Here is a 6,145-nt window from a genome sequence, read left to right as displayed (position 1 = left end):
CCTTTCCTAGCCGGGGCCTGCTGCTCTGTTCTGGGGTTTCTCCTTCCCACATTGGCTTGCCACAATATGTATATATGACTTATTCCATTATAATCATATAGCCTGTGTGTGAAAAGAATGTGCCTGTCTGCAAAAAAACATCCTGACCCACAGATAGGAAACATCTGGAAAAACATGCAATGGGCCTTTTTTCTTTACCATAGCAAGTCTCAACTCTCTAGGGAGGAACTGAAATGTAAGCATAAGGAAAACTATGGAAAATAGAAAAACGCCCTGTTAAAAACGGGTAAACTATATATAAGGAGATACCACCTAGCATTCGGGAGCTCTTCTCGCAGAGAACATCTTGGCTTTGTTTTCTCTCTGAAATAACGTCTATCTTCTGGAAACAAAACCCTGAGACTGTGTGATTCCTCAGATCAACGGCAGATGACAATACACTACATTTGGCGCCCGAACAGGGACTGGAAAGGAGCAGTAGAGTGGACGACCGCTTCTGAGCTGACTGATGAGCAACACACACACAGTGGTGGCCACCATAGAATAAGGTAAGCATTTTTGCTTATATAATTAGTGTATTGTTGTTGACCGGTCAGTTCTGAGCGGTAAGGTCACTTAAAATATGCTCTTCCAAATTTAGAACTAAATAAATAAATTAAAATGGGGGGTTTTGTTTCCAGAAGAAAAACTGCATACACATATTTGGTATAATGTTAGGAAGGCTGTTACCTCCACAGGGACGTGTATTTATTATTTTTTTATTTAAATTCCATTATTGTTCTTGAATTTGTTTCATTGCTAAGCAACACAGATGTGGGTGTGGTTGGGAATGCCTCGTGGTTTGTGTTTTTTGCTCTGTCTCCCTCTTTTCTCTCTCGCTGCTGCTACTCCTCAGGGGATTCATCATCACCACTCTGTAGCTCGTTTGTGAGCGTGCCTGAAGACCAAGAGAGGATGTAAAGGACAGTTTACACTCTGCACTGGGGAACACACTTCTCCCCTGCTCCAGACTGAACTGTGCTGGCTTTTCACGCAGAGACTATAGTTGTGTATCAGCAGTGGCTAACGTTTATTTCTGCATGGACTGTTAATGGATATTGTCCCAGGTTGAGACGATTGAGCAAAGGTATTGTGGCTCTTTGTCTCAAAAGTGATTCCTAGTCTGTGATTAGAGGGGATGCTGTGTAGAGGGGGAGAGTGCCTCTTTCTTTTTTCTATTGTATTCGGTTGCCTCTGTTTTTTTGTATAGCAAGGGGAGGTGAGGGAAGTTGGCTGTATTTTTCTTTTTTCTTTTCTTTTAAGGTGAGTTAGAGTTTTCCTTAAATTAGTTAGTGGACTTTTGTTTGTTATTTAGGCCTTGCCACTCCCCCAGAGCCTTTGCTCTATTTATTATGTGTGCCTCTGTCTTGTAAATAAATTATTTTGTATATATCAACGGGTGTCCTCTTCACTCTGGGACAGAGGATTAGCGAGTGTGTTCTCGCCTTTGTATCTTTACTTTTTTTTTTTATCTTGTTACTTCCTTCAGACCCCTAGACACTGGGGATCGTAACAAATGGGGCTCGTCGGGATCGCTTCGGGTCTTGAGAGGTTCCGGGATATTTTGTTTTTTCAAATTTAGTTGTGTATTGAACCAACTTTTCCTGATCCTCACCGGGGATATTGGTTCCGTTGCAGTCCTCTTTATTGAAAAGAGAGATACTTCCCCTTTTCACAGAAATCGGACACCATTTCTGACGTTCTCCTATGTGGTTTTGAGATGAAATGTAATTGTGTTCCCACCCATCAGGTGCCCAGAAAGTCTGACTTAGTGTCTGGGATGGTTAACCTTGGGTGTGTGTTCAAGTTGTGTTTTTGAAGGGGTAGGTCTTGGGTTGGGGAATGACCTAGCAGGTGGTGAGTTTTTCCACAGACCTCACGATTGAGGTGAGAGTAAAGGAAGTAGCAGTGGCCTTACCGTTTTCCCTTGATCTCTACCCAGCATTCTGGCATGTGCAGTGGCAAACCAGCAGGTGGAAAATTGGAGGCCGTGTGGAACTTGCTTGCTCACCCTGGCAACTCCTTTAATCTCTCAAATCAGAGCAGACTAAGCCTGAAATTAGTGAGAAGCTGAAGCTGGTAAAGCCCAGTTAAGTGGTGTGCAGAAAATGGACCCTTTCCTTGTTAAGCGCTCTGTAGTGTGTCAGCTTTTGAGCCAAGTGCCTGAGGGATGGTGTGCTTGCTTCAGTGATAATGTTGAGCTAAAAACATAGAAGTGGAAGCCCATTTGTGATTTTTATCTGATTGTGATAACCAACATACAAGTCGTTTTTTTTTTTTTTTTTTTTTTTTTTTTTTCAGCCCCACCTTATAGCGATCCTTTTAAAGGTGACTGTTTGCATGTGAAAATGTTCCAGGAACCTACTTGGATTGTAGTGTGGTGTTGTTCTTGAATCATGAATCTTTGACTTCCTTTTGCCTTGTGTCAATCACTGTCATTCATGCGTGTAAAGAAAAAAAATGTGATGTAATGTTACTGTCACCGTGGGTTGACTTGCTTTAGTTTTTATTGCTAGCCTTTGTGAAAGACAAGAAAAGTCTATCGGGGGGCGTCCCGTGTTACCGTCCACAGGGCCGTGTATTTATTATCTTTTTTTTAAATTCCAATTTGTTCGAATTTGTTTCATGCTGGTTCACAGAATGTGGGTGTGGTTGACGGCCCTTTGTTTTTGCTCTGTCTCTCCCTTTTCTCTCTCTACGCTCTGCTATACTCAGGGAAATCACTCCCCACCTTGTAGCTCGTTTGTGAGCGTGCCTGAAGACCAAGAGGGTATAAGGGCAGTTACACTCTGCTGGTAAACACACTTCTCCACCTGCTCAAGACTGTTAACCCTGTGCTAGCTTTTAGCGCGTGCATCTCGAAGGACTGATAGTGGGATTAGCAGTGGATAAACTTTTATTTCATGCATGGGGAACTTGGGTTAAAATGGATTATTGTCCAGGTGTGATTGAGAAAAGGTTATGTAAGCTCTTCTTTTGTGTCAAGTGATTCTAGTCTGTGATTAGAGGGATGCTGTAGGGGGAGAGTGCCTCTTTCTTTTTCTATTGTATTCTGTTGCCTCTGTTTTTTGTATAGTCAAGGGAGGTCGAGGGGAAGTTAGCTGTATTTTTCTTTTCTTCTCTTTTTAAATGTGAGTTAGAGTTTTTTCTTAAATTGGGTAGTGGACTTTTTTTGTTTTTTTTTATTTTTTTTAAAATTTTAGGACTTGCCATCCCCAGAGCCTGTGCTCCCATTTATTTTGTCTTATTTTTCTGTCTTTGTAAATAAAATTATTTTTGTCTAAATATCAACGGCGGGTGTTCTTCTTCACTCTGGGACAGAGGATTGACGTGTGTTCTCGCCTTTCGTATCCTCTTTACTGTTTCTTTATCTTGTTACTTCCCTTTCGGACCCCTAGACACTGAGGGGATCGTAACAAAGGCCTTGATAGGTGACCTAAATTAATACTAAATGATGTAGGCAGAAATTCATTGCATGTAAGGGTCTGTGTTTATTGAAGATTGGTCTTAAGAAGGACAGCAATAAACGGGAAACAGATGTAGAAACGCGCAGAAAAGTCCTTTGGATACCACTCTGTAGAAGTTGTAAGAGATAGAAGTTGTAAGTTGACAGAGGGCAGCACAGGAAGGCAAAAATTCCTGCAGAGTACTGCTTTTTTACTATGTTGAGGAAGTGCATCAGTGAAAGAGCGAGTAGAACTGACAGGTCACTTGAGGAAGAGTGTAATGTTTTGTTGTGTGTGTGTGAAACTGTGTCCGAACGAATGTCTGTGTGGGTGTTTGAATAAATGAATAAATTTCCGGATTGGGTGGGTAAGAGCTGTGCACCGTTAAATAAGTATATTAAAAATAATATAAGTGCAGACAAAATAATAAAGAGAAGATCAATTATTTTTAGAAAATTTTATACATATTGAGTGATAGTAAAATAGAGCTGAGATTATCAAGTTATACAAAAAGTGATATGATATGAAATCTTTATTTCGAACAAAAATAATAATAAAAATAAAACAATGGCAGCAATGAAATATCCAAAGAAAAATAAAACCAAAAAAATAAGAACAAATAAATAAATTATAGCATAATAATCAACAAGTTCAGTGTATGAGTAGGTAGAAGCCCTAGGCTGACAAGACCTACCTCCAGCAACTACCCAAACCAATCTACAATCGAACAAGATAAATCAAACATGACATTTTTAAATAATGCAAAAACTCAAACAAGAAAATAAAAATAAAAAAATACATAATTAAATAATGCTTTATCTTAATATTAAGATGAAGATAAAAAGTAAAAGAGAAGAAGAACATGCATATACAAAAACCATTTTCAAGCAGCATTTAGCCACTCATAATGAATTATCATTCATCCTCTCCCACTTCTATACTTATCAAAAAATAAAACCTTTGTACCTTTCTTTTTTTAAATTGCAACATATTAACACTTTGTTTGATCGAACTGCTCAGAATTATTCCACAAAAAGCACCCTACAAATTGGGAAATACACACATACCTTTTGAGTTTTATCCCCTGGTCTCCTTGTTTAATTCCAGAATTTAAAATCCCCTCTCAAGTTATAACCCCAACCCTAGGTGTAGAAAATAACTTGTTGTATGTTTCCAGGCAGCGCTGTTTTATTTAGTATTGTTTATAAATTTAACGGAGTCGGTCTTAAATTTAACGTGAGATCATTAAACTTTTAGAGTGTGTAATTTTAAATATAGTAAATTAGTATGCTCAAGGATATACTAATTTTATTTACTATCCTAATTGCTCTTTTTATATTGTGCTTAATGTTTTGTAAGGTGGTTTTTTTGTGAGTTGTTTGCCCCATACTTCAACATCATTGCAATTTAAATAAGGTATACTGAAGTGAACGAGTACAAAATAAAAAGTGCTTTTTTACTCAGTTACATGCCTTCTGTTTTCCCCTGGTGTATTACTCCAATACTCTGTCGCTACTTTTGTTTCCTAACGATTGGCTGATATGTGGTTTCCAAACAAATTCTTAATGATCAAGAATCACACCCAAAAAATTTATTTTCATAGACTCTTTCTATTTTTTTATTATTAATCATAACTTTTACTTGAGTGTCAGTTTTGTGATTACTGCAAACAGCATAAATTTGGTTTTAACTCTAGATTTAACGAATGTTTATTTCTAAGTCAAACCATATTTTTTAACTTATTAATTTCTGGTCTTATTCACCTCCAAAAAGAAGCTGCTTCAGATTCTCTTCCCCCTGAACAGAGAAAATATAGTATCATCAGCAAAAAATCAAGCAAATTTTAAAGGGTTTGAAGTCACACCACATATGTCATTTTATGTACATAATAATAAAATAATTTTGGGACTGAGTATTGTTCCTAATGAGTACTCCACAGGTGATATCCAAGCACTCCGATCTGTATTCCCCCATTTGAATATTAAAATTGTAGTCTGTTACTTATGTAACTTTTCATCCCAATCTAATGCAACTCTCTCTGATAACCATACTTTTTTCCAGTTTATTGATTAACAAGCGATGATCGATTGTAGCAAAGCTTTTTTAAATCAATAAATACTCCTGTACTACATATTGACTTTTATCTCCTGGCCCTGGTAATGCCTTCAATTACTCAGTAAATACCATTGATGTAGATCTGTTTGACCTAAATCCATACTGGCTATCAAACCAATATTCTATGCTTCTCAATAAAATTATCCAAAATCCTAAAGAAATTACATACAGATTTTTCTAATACTGAGGCAGAGAGTAAAGACAATGGCCTATAATTCGTGAATAGATTTTTCTCTCAGATTTATATATTGGAATGATTTTAGCAATTTTCATTTTGCTTGGGTATACACCTGACTTTAGAAAGACAAATTATAAATATGAGTTAACGGTTTAGCACCGTTACCAATGACATCATAATTAAAAGCCATATGTTATAAATTTCACGTCTGTTGACTTTTTATTCTTACGATTGTTAACAATTTCCAATAATCTAATTTCCTCAGCTGGTTTCAAAAACATGGGGCGTTATAATTCGTGAATTTATTTTTCTCTCCAGATTTATATATTGGAATGATTTTAGCAATTTTCATTTTGCTTGGGAATAC

This window comes from Cyprinus carpio, chromosome A8 (genome assembly GCF_018340385.1).
Source record: "Cyprinus carpio isolate SPL01 chromosome A8, ASM1834038v1, whole genome shotgun sequence".
Classification (NCBI taxonomy): Eukaryota; Metazoa; Chordata; class Actinopteri; order Cypriniformes; family Cyprinidae; genus Cyprinus; species Cyprinus carpio.
This window is presented reverse-complemented; position numbering follows the sequence as displayed.